Consider the following 12071-nt stretch of genomic DNA (forward strand, 5'->3'; position numbering starts at 1 on the left):
TTCACAGTTCAGCTTTTGTAGACGGAATAGCTTTAAAATAAATATTTTTAAAAACCATTTCGATTAATTAATTAATTTAAACAGATATTTATAAACTCTGTCGATTAATTAATTAATTTAAACAGATTTTTAAAAATATTTATTTTAAAACCACTCCGTCCCCAAAAGCTGAACTGTGAAAATATTAAAAACAATATAATAGCACAATATTTTAGTAACAAGTAATTGTATATAATAAATTAAACAATAGAAAGAATAACAGTTTCAAGTTGAAATGTCTTTATTATCAAATAAAAAATCTTATGCACTTAATCAATAACTAAGTAAACATCAGCACCTAAAATGTAATCTACATATATTCATTTTGCTTCTAAAACTAAATTTTAGTAAGTAAGTAAAATGAAAACCAAAATAAAAATATATCTATGCATCAATTGGGTGACTTCACTGATATATTTGGGAAAATCAAGTCAATTATAACTTAACCAATTCATACATAAAAATATAGATTGTCGGGATATTTGTACATATGATAAACTATGCAAACGTCACGCAGTTTCACCAGCGTAGTTCTCGTTCCCGTGGGAATACAGAGATAACAATTATGGCCTAATCCATGATTATAATGCTGTAAGAAATTTTTAAATCAGCAAAGTAGTTTTTAGAGCCTATTCAATGCAAACAAACAAATAATCAAATTCTTCCTCTTTCTAATTAGTATAAATTTCATAAACAATAAAATTATTAGAATTTGGCTAATAAAAGTAGAAACTGAAATCACCCGCCAAATTTTAAAAAATCGGAGTAAATTCTCAAAATTATAGTGCAAATATTGGAATAACTGAGTTTAACACTTATAGTATAGGTAATAATATATTCACAAATAAAAACTAATTTAAGTAAATTATGAAAACGCATGTTTTTTTACTTTGTTTATATGATTTTTAAATTTGGCGGGCAATTTCAGTCTCTACTTTCACTAGCGGAACTTTACAACCTAATGCGATAAAAAATCATAATATTACTTTTAGGCGAATCAATAGAGCATTTACCCTCTACTTCCTCAGAAACAGCTCTGATTTTGATGATTTTTTTTGTTCAGTTTGTTTCTTCATATTATTTGAAATCAGAAACCTTTTGGAGTGAGGATGGAACGATTTATACTATTTAACAATAGTTATGCTATTTATATAATAAATAATTAAAAAACAAACACTACCGACTTCAAAAACACAAAGTTATGCAGTAAACTAATAAGCTGAAGAAAACATTATAATATTTCATATCTACTGATTACTTTGAAGCCGGTGCCAATTGTACAATTAATGGGTAGGCAATCAATCGTACAGTTTTTTTTCCACCTTAAGGATTCGAATTGTTTTCCGAAATTTATATGGGACCTACTTCGAAATAAACCCTTTACAAAAAGTAAAGAATTTTCAAAATCGGTCCAAAAAGTTACGCATTACAATAAATGGAAAAACAATTAATCATCTTCTATTTTCCTACTATTAGGTTTGATATTGTTTTCCAACATTTTATGAGACTTTTAGGAATATACCCTTTCTATCAAAAAAAGAATAATCAAAATAGAACCACCCAATAAAAAGTTATGCTTGGTTTTACATTAAAATGAATGAGAAAACAATCAATCGCACATTAAGGATTGGAATTGTTTTTTAAAATTTATATGGGAGCTTTACAATCAAAATACCTTTACAATCTATAAAGAATTTACGAAATCGGACCACTTCGTAATAAGTTACGCATAGTTTTACAATACAATTAATGGGAAAATAACCAGTCATCTTCGTTTTTTTAAAATTTATAATGATTTGGGACCATTGTCGGAATATACCCTTTCTATTTAAAACAAAGTTATTCAAATCGGAATTCGAAGACATGCTTGGTTTTAAACTAAAACAATCAAGAATGATCAATCAAAAGAATTATCAAAATCGGACTACTCATGTTAACAGTTATTCTTGGTTTTACATTACGAAAACAGGGGATGATTGATTGTTTAACCATTAATTTTAGTATACAACCAAGTATAACTTTTTATTGAGTGGTCCGATTTTGATAATACTTTTTTATTATAAAGGGTTCATTCCGAAGATAGTCTTTTAAAGATATGAAAAAGCAATTCGAGCCCTATAGCTAGTAAACAATAGATAACTAATTGTCGGCCCATTAATTGGAACATTGGCACCGCCTTCAAAGTGATCAATAGATAGAAAATATTATAATATTTTCTTTCGTTTGTTAGTTTTCTGCATAAGTTTGTATTTTTGAAGTCGGTTGTATTTAAAAAAAAAATATGTATAAATAGCATAGATATTTTTTAACAATTTAAATAATTTCGTCCACCAAAACATTTCTGATTTTAAATAACATAAAAAACATTACTTTAAAAAAAATCATCAAAGTCGGAGCTGTTTCTGAGGACTTCCAGCATATGCTTGTTTTATTTATTATTTGATTCCATTATTTCTTTCATAAAAACGTGACATTTTTCATTATGAGAAGTACAGACATAAAGAATTTTAGTATTCCAAAGAATCATGGTGCAGGTGCCTGGTCCATTGATTATATTTGTTACATCAATTGTTGTGACCTGTAATAGAAAATTTCATTTAACATGACTTTTTAAAATGCACTGAAAATAAATATTTACATAATTATATATATAATAAGAATTCCTATTCTCTTCAGGGACATTTGTGAGATACTACTAGATACACTTACAGTTTTTAAAAACAAAACTGTAAGTGTATCTAGGAAACATGTAGTTTATTGTTATTAAGCAGGTCAAAACTACCTTGTTGGTTCAGTAGCTAGCCCATGTGTTTTGGATCACGAGATCCTGGTTCTGTCTTTAAGAGATACTGAGTTTTTGCTTCTGCTAACAAATTCTTAGTCTGGAGTTGGGAAGTTGGTGGTGTCACACCCCCGTGCCTCAGAGAGCATGTTAAGCCGTCGAACCCGTCATTATCATTAACATTTCTGATAGTGATCATTAATCAATCTAATAATATCAACCTAAGCCGAATGAATAAAGCAAGTTACCTTGTGCTATTTTGCAAAAATGCCAGCAGCAACGTGGCTGCAGTAGTGTGGCTCGGGACGGGTACAGCTAGATCTTCATCTTTTATTTCTATCTCATGATATTTAACAATATATCTTCATTTTACAGCACCTGCAAAAATAAATCAGAAGTTATACATTTTACATAACTATTATTGCATGCACTGCACCTGCAAAAATAAATAAAAAGTATACATTTATGGGGTGTAAGGGGGAGGCTAGTACCAGTCAGCCTCTCCAACTGTCAACATCACCTGCACGTGGTGCACCCTGCAGATTGACCGACGAGGCTCTGGCGACCAACTAATGGCGGTTTAACCATTCTGATTCAGCTAGACATCACAAGTACCACAGACCGGTGTCAGGCAGCAGCGATACCGGTGCGAGAAGTCTAGGCCTGCGAATGACCAACCCGCATGCCCAGCGTGGTCATTTATGGGCATTACCTTGCAATGTATAGTACAACACAACAAGATCCATGCAAGAGGCCTATGTCCAGCAGTGGACGTCTATCGGCTGATAAGGTATACATTTTACATAATTATTATTGTTACCAGTTAAGAGGATAATCCCAGAGGATGTTGCTATTTCGTGATCTAAACCAGACATTTTCCTTTAGCATAGTACTTGTAGTGCTTACTGTCCCGTGGGAGACTAACATTCCAAAGGACCACAGTATAAAACTGAATAAATGTTGTGACCTAACAAATGAACTAACTAAAATGGCTATATGGTTAGTCTGTACGCCGTAGAGAGGTGCGAGAGGATTACCAGCAAAATTCTCTATAATTTGCTTAGAGACCTTGGTCTCTCTAGAAGTGCAGATTTGGGTTACCAAATTTGGCAGACCTTACTACGCAGGGAGAACAACACGAGCAGAGAAGGGGAGTGTTAATCAATTGTCAAGGAATTCTTTAACCTTACGTCCATTGATCACAAGTCCAAGCTCTGCTCAGCGTTTTTCTCTCTGCCACGTGATGGACACCCACATGGTGAATCCATGAGTTGGTAAGATATTCGTCTCAAAAAAATCATGTTGTACACTAAAATAATTTCATTCATTCATTCATAAAATAATTTAGTTGAGTAGGGTGAGGCAAGCAACAATGACCGCGTGAAATACAGTTTTTCACAAATCTCCCTTGATTTTTTCAGGAATAAAAGTTAATTTTAGTGAAATTTATCAATAGTTTTTTCAAGTGATTATAATTATATAGACAATACTAAAATGCAAACAAGGTCTTTTAAATTTTTTGTCTGTCTGTGTTTCTGTTTCTCTGGGATAATCTTTGGAACGGCTGAACCGATTTTAATTGGACTTTCATTGGAAGATAGAGGAAGTTATTGAGCAATATTTAGGTTACTTTTTATCCCAGAAACATGGTTCCCGCTGGATGTTCAAAAACTGAACATCACACGGTTGAAATCGCGGGCGTCCGCTAGTATTATAATATTGGTTAGCCAATGTGGTTTTGGATAACGAGGTCGTGGCTTCGAATCCTGGGTCAGGCTATCAGATACTGAGTTTTTCTTTCTTCCAAGAAATTTACAGTTCTCAGCCTGGACTTGGTAAGTTGTTTGTATTACACTCCCGCGCCTCGTCCAGGTCATTATCATTAACATCTGATAGTGATCCACAATGAATTTCACTTTATCTCCCTTAGCTCACCAACCTTTATTGTAGCAGTGTGGTGGGTCTAAGCTCCCTAACCCCTTTTCTATAAGGTCTGGCTCTGTTAAACTAGTGTCGTTAAAATAGGCTGATAATGATGATGAAGCAGGTTACCTTGTGCTATTTTGCAAACATGCCAGCAGCAACTGTGTGGCTCAGCACCGACTGGCACAGCTAGACCTTCATCTTCTATTTTGCTACACCTGAAAAATTCAACATAAAGAATAAATTTTATGTATTTTCACCAGTTAAAAACAAATGAAAACTAAAATAATTTTATTAAGTGAAAAATGTGAAGAATAGATTATGAAAAAAAAAACATAGACTCGAATTGAGAACCTCCTTCTTTTTTTGAAGTAGGTTAAAAATATGAAAAAAAAATCAGTTAAATTCTCATCTTGGGAGTTGGGAAGCCTTTAATCCCGATTATTATCATTAGCATCAGATAGTGGTTATTAATTAATTGAACATTATCACCCTAAGCCCTCCAACAGCATTGGAGCAGTGTGGTGGGTCTCAGCTCCATAATCACTTTTCTATAAGGCCTGGCCCTGTAATGCCGTTAAAATAGGTTGATAATAACGATGAAGCAGGTTACCTTGTGCTATTTTGCAAACATGCCAGCAGCAACTGTGTGGCTCAGCACCGACTGGCACAGCTAGACCTTCATCTTCTATTTTGCTACACCTGAAAAATTCAACAAAAAGAATAAATTTTATGTATTTTCACCAGTTAAAAACAAATGAAAACTAAAAGAATTTTATTAAGTGAAAAATGTGAAGAATAGATTATGAAAAAAAACATAGACTCGAATTGAGAACCTCCTTCTTTTTTTAAAATCGGTTAAAAATGTAAAAAAAAATTCAGTCAAATTCTCATCTTGGAGTTGGGAAGCCGATAGCAAAATTTCACATATTTTCACCAGGTTAAAAACAAACAAAAACTAAAAGAATTTTATTAAGTGAAAAATGTGAAGAATAGATTATGAAAAATGTAAAAAAAAATCAGTTAAATTCTCATCCTGAAGTTGGGAAACCTTTAATCCCGATTATTAACATTAGCATCAGATAGTGGTAATTAATTAATTGAACATTATCACCCTAAGCCCACCAACAGCATTGGAGCAGTGTGGTGGGTCTCAGCTCCATACCTCCTCTACTATATGGAGACAATGATAAATGATGGATGTGTAGGATTAAAATAGCTTCTATGAAACATAACCTATTTTAACATACCTATTGCCTGGTTTCCATCTGTTAATGCTATATTTGCTAAGCATTGTGTGTTAATATTATTTTATTCTATTGTCTTCTTTTAAATTATCTTCTTGAAATTTCTTAGTCTGGCTTGCAAGTAATGCTAAATTTTGGGCTCATTTTTTGTGAGTTTGTTGGTACTGAACTTCTGCGAACATTGTTTATTTTTGAAAGCTTTGATTGCTTTTTGAGACATTGTGTAAATATTTTTTATATTAAAAACCGTCGTCATGCGGGTAAAATTCATGTGAAGAAGCAGGATTGCTGAAAGCATTAGGTATATATTTTAATTTTAATACATAATAAACTCTTTTTATTTATCTCTCTCTCTCTCTCTCTCTAACTGCTTTATTGGTTCAGTGTAACTATCATGAAATTCTGAGTTTGAGTCCTGGGTTGGTCTATGAAATATTGAGCATTTCCTTCTTTCAAGAAACTCACAATAAAAATCTATACTGATATGTATTCAACCCATTTTTAAATTAAATGTCTTAAATGGTGAAGCATAACATTGTGAAGAAACCTACATAACTGAGAATTTTCTTAATTGTCTAGGTGTGTGAAGTCTGCCAATCCGCATTGGGCCAGCATGGAGGACTAAGGCCTAACCCCTCTCGTCCTGAGAAGTGACTCGTGCTCAACAATGAGCCGAAAATGGGTTGTTAATCTATACTAATATTATAAAGAGGTAAAGTTTGTAAGTTTGTCACATTTTTTAAATGGGGTAATTTTCGGAACTACTGGTCCGATTTTAAAAATTCTTTCACAAGTAGAATGCTACATTATCGGGGAGTGCTATAGGCTATATTTTATATTAGCATGATATATAGTCGCCGAGTTAACACAGTTTTTGTCATACAGGTCGGACCGAAAATCCTCTTAAGCAGACTTATTCGCATGCGCTGCCTTAACCATTGTGTAAAATTGAAATTAATGTATGGATGCTTTATGTATCTTTAAAAGTTCTACAAAAAAGTCCGCGACACCATATATCTATCTTCTATATATTAGCAGATATAGTACCTTTTGTGTTTTGAAAATTATAAATTTTATATACTTAGGTTTGCGTCATTATTTATGCTACTTAACTTAAATCCTTATCAAAATAAATTATTTAATAATCACAAGGATATTATGGAGATAAGATTTGCCCTTTATAGTATGTCAATTAGTTTTGGAGATAATACAAAATTTCTCAAAGACGCAGAAAGTCCGCTACATGACGCCCCGCGCTTTCCATTACGTGGTTCCCGTTCCTGTGTGAATATGGGAATCAAACATAGCCTATGACACTCGCAAATAACGTAGCTTTCTATTGATAAAACAATCTTTCAAATCGGTCCAGTAGATCCAAAGATTATAATTTTAGCATAGAAGTCTCTATTTTCCTTTGTCATCGCACCACGCTCATATTTTCTATTTTTTGTCTGTCTGTTTGCCTTTTTTTTGACCGGGCATCACGCTGATACTACAGAATGAATTCAAACGATACTTAAGACGATTTGAGACCATAATACGTAGAAGGATAATAGGATACTTTTTGTCGTGAAAACAAAATCAGAATTGGGTGAAGTAGGGGTAGAAAGTTTGTACGGAAAGTCCTTAATTTTTTTAGTTACAAGGTATAAGTTATAAAACTTGCAAAATAGAATGTGAAATAGGGGTTGAAAGTTGACATCGATTTTTACGCGGACGAAGTCGCGGGCGACCGCTAGTATGTATTATAAAGAGGTAAAGTTGGTGGTGTTCTAGCAGGTAAACTCTGGATCCAATTTTGAAAATTCTTTTACCACTAGAAAGCCAAGTTATTTCTGAGTATCATAGGCTATATTTTATCCGCGTATTCTCAAACTGCAGAAAGTTGGTTAATATTTATATTAACACATTACACACATCACTAACTAGTCTCAAAGTAAGCTTAGCTTGTGTTATGGGTAGTAAAAGCTCAACTGAATGAGGAATGTTCATAAATAAATTATATATACTTAATATTCTTTATAAACTCCAAGCCCACCAACCGATACTGATGAATGAAGGATTAGTAGGATTAAGTAGCATCTACAGGGTGCACGGGAGTATTTCCCATAACTCTAGGGTAGCTCCAAGTTCTATAAGGAAAATTAATTTAAAATGTCTAAGGAACATGTGTATTAAAAAACTTTAATAAAAACAAGTCAACCGACTTCAAAAACATACTTACTAAACTAAAAAACGAAAAATAACATTATACTAAGTTCTATATATCATATTATGTTCTAACTGATGATCAGTTTGAAGGTGGTGCTAGCCCAATGATGTATTAATTCAAGCCATGTAAGAATATCATAAATATTTAGGTTTTTCAGACAGTGTTCTTTCATGTAGTTCTTTCAGTAACAGCTTAAATTAAAACAACACCGGTTTAGCACAGCCTTCAAACTGATCATCAGTTAGAACATAATATGATATGAACTTAGTATAATATTATTTTTCGCTTTTTAGTTTAGCCAGTATGTTTTATGTTTTTGAAGTTGGTTGAATTTCTTTAATTAAAAATTTTTATTTTTCCATTTTTAGTGAAATCATCCTAGATATTGATCTAGCGCCAAAGGTATGTTGCTATGAGTCGTGATAAAACATTGTATTTGATTGCCTCTGACTTAGAATCAAACTAATTACTACTGTGAACCATCGAGAAGTTCCCTTAACCGTCCTTCGTCTTCATTACCAGACCCCTAATACAGTCAAAACCCATCTAGGTGGAAAGTTCTCATCAATACAAATTTATCAACACATGGTAGCTACTGTGAACAACAATCGAGGAGTTCCCTTAACCGTCCTTCGTCTTCATTACCAGACCCCTAATACAGTCACAACCCATCTAGTTGGAAAGTTCTCATCAATACAAATTTATCAACACATGGTAGCTACTGTGAACCGTTGAGGAGTTCTCTTAACCGTCCTACGTCTTCATCACCAGACCCCTAATACAGTCACAACCCATCTAGGTGGAAAGTTCTCCTCAATATAAACTAGTAGCTAAGGTAACTCCTATAAGTGGACTTGTCAACACCTTGAATTTATGAGAAATAGTCCCGAGCACCCTGTATAAAATGTAACTTAACTATGCCTAGTTTGTTTCAGCTGATGCTATATTTATGAACAGCACCAATACATATAAATAAAATTTAAGTGTATGTCTGTGATTTCAAAATAACTGTGTTTTCTCAAGTGCCTATATACAATACTGACATACAGTCATACTTCTTTAAAATGTTCATCTGTCTGTTTGTTTGAGCTAATCTCTGGAACAGCAGGGTCATTTTAATGGGACTTTTACTGGAAGATAGAGAAGATTATTGATCAACATCTACTTAATATTTTGGCCATTACTTGTTATTTAACATGGGCGTACACTCACAACCACATAGACACTGAAATACATCCATGCTCATCACACTAATATGATGAGTTCAATTGCCACAACTGGCTGTGGCGTGTAGATGCAAAGAGCAATGATGCTATCTACTGCATCACTGGAGAGCTGTTGCTGGTGTTATATCCCTATATCTCAGAGAGTATGATATGCTATATATCCCAGTCATTATCATTAACACCTGATAGTGATCCTTTTATAATTTAACTTTATTACCCCAAGCCTATCAACCCACATTGGAGCAGTGTGCATTTTACAGTAGGTGTTTAACTTACCTTCTTATTCTCTCTCTCTCTTGTTCTTACAGGCAAAACATCTCGTCTTTTTTAAAAATGTAGATGACAAACCATTCATAGTTCAATGTCAAATTTATTCTAAAAGTCCAATAGTCTAATCATTGATTATCTGGACATTACTGAAATTAAGAGAGTGAGTAAATTTAATTAAAAATACATAAACATACTACGCATGAAGAGACAGATAAATATCTTAACATTCCGTGCAGGTGCCAGGTCCATCGCCTGGTAGAGAGAAATACTCCGAGCAGAGTCCTGGAGTTGTGACTATAGGATGTAGGGTTAAGGAATTCCTTGACAATTGATTAAACTCCCCTACTTGTGTGTTCTCCCTGCTTAGCCAAATTTGGTAAGATCCTACTAAGAGCAGCTTTGGATACTTATTCTTCTTTCTCTCTTTCTTCTACATAGAAGTTGCTGCAGTCCTAAAGATGCCAAGGTCTTTAAACAAGTTATAGAAAGATTTTGTTGGTAATCCTCTTGCACCTACTTCTACGGCAGACAGACTAACCACATAGCCATTTTTACTTAGTTCATTTGTTATTATTATTTATTACAAAACCTTGACAAGAACCAGGTGAGAAATATAACTAAAATGTCCGGAGGCAATCTGATGATAGAACAGAAACACAGATGAGGGAATTCCTCAACTGTTCACAGAAGCTACATTGTCAAAAAGAAAAAAAAAATAAAATGTGCAAAGCTTAGGTCTTATAGCTAAAAGCTATTTCTTTCAAACAACCTTCAATGAAAAATGTATCTTATTATTGGCAAAAGCTTTTATAGATCAAGGCAAGAAAAATATTGCCGAAATGGCCTCCGTAGCACAGTGGATTAACTACGCAAAAGTCCTGGGTTCTATCCCCGGCTGGGCCAATTGAAGTTTTCTTTCTGGTCTATGTCTGGCTGGCTAGTTAATACCCTACTGGCAAGCGATTTAGTGTTCCGGTGAGATATTATGTAGATACAGAAATGTGTGTGGATTTTCATCCTTTGCCTAACTAGTTATCTCGCTTCCATCTTAGATTGCATCATCACTTATCATCTTATTCTATAATTATGTCAAAGAACAGATTTTTGTACAAAGTAAACTAACATACTCTTCATTAGTCTGCCTAGAGCCTAACATAATTATAAAAACTTGTAATTGTAGTTTCAAATTAACAAATTGTTCTGGTTCATCATTACATAATTATAAACTACTTATTATAGATTCAAAAATAAAACTCAAATTTTACTCTACCTGCCTTTAGTACATATACCTGTGGTTTAATATTGAACTGGTAACAGATACTTTCAAATTAGTTCATGGAATTTGCTTTTCTCAGATGTTTATTTTCATTACCATTTCATAATTAACCTTATGTTGCTCCAGATTAAGCTACCTGTGATAACCAAATGAAAATCTGTTCAGTAGGTCCAGAGAAGTAAACATTCAGACAGCTGCAGGTCAGACAGTTATTTGGGGTGCATTGCATCTACAAACATTACCATAATGTGTAAACCCAGCATAGTTGTATAATTGAGCACGAGTTTCATAAGAATTAGTAGGATTTTAATAATTCCCATATCTTGAGAAGACTACTAAGAAACCTAATTAACTAACTAATGTAATCATTATCTGATCAATAGCTATAATTAAAGTATTTTATTATTAGCTAAAACTTAAAGTAGGTACATACCGGAGACTAAATTTGTAGAATCAAATTTCTGTAATCTCTGTAGGGTCTTCTCTGGATCATCGGCAGGCGAAGAACCACACTCAAAGCATTTTCTTTTGTTCTTCTTCATAGTTATAGAGACACTTCAACTAACAAAGTCTTATTTTTAACATAATGAAAAACCACAACACTCAGATGAAACGTAAAAGACTTATAGATCTTCTCAACATCAAGAATGGCGAGGATATTACACAGCAGGTTGCTTAAATCCAATCCATGAAGAGGTCTTCATAAATATTAACAGGCCGTGGCAAACATTTATTTTATTATTCGTGAATTCGTGTTTTATTTGGTGAAATGACGCCATTTTCATTTTATAACATATTTATTTTTTATTAAGTAATTGGGGTTGCCACACTTCGTTTAGAAAATCTTACCCATACGTTACTAAAACAATATTCAACGAGAGTGTCTCTCTATATTTTTGTAGAAGAAAAGTATTTATTCAGTTATTAAAGTCATATTTAAATCTAAAAATGTATTAGATTTATCAAAATATTATGTCAGGCGTGAGCTACTAACGATAATAATATTGCTACAACTACCAGACGGTAGAACCGTATGGATGATGACACCACAGGTCTAGCCCCCGTAGGTATAACCAAACTTTGTTCGAGAGTTGAC

At 33.3% G+C, this 12071-nt stretch overlaps 1 long non-coding RNA gene across 1 annotated transcript; it reads right to left on the bottom strand.

Moving 5' to 3' along the window:
* Window positions 1-262: 262 nt before the first annotated feature.
* On the bottom strand, window positions 263-12068 carry LOC128199158 (uncharacterized). The gene is made up of 7 exons (XR_008251838.1): window positions 11409-12068; window positions 9706-9845; window positions 5995-6279; window positions 5358-5446; window positions 4874-4962; window positions 3070-3199; window positions 263-2617 (listed from the first exon to the last, which is right to left on the bottom strand). It is a non-coding gene; the product is annotated as an uncharacterized LOC128199158 (long non-coding RNA).
* Window positions 12069-12071: the final 3 nt, after the last annotated feature.

The sequence above is a fragment of the Bicyclus anynana genome, chromosome 19 (assembly GCF_947172395.1).
Source record: "Bicyclus anynana chromosome 19, ilBicAnyn1.1, whole genome shotgun sequence".
NCBI lineage: Eukaryota > Metazoa > Arthropoda > Insecta > Lepidoptera > Nymphalidae > Bicyclus > Bicyclus anynana.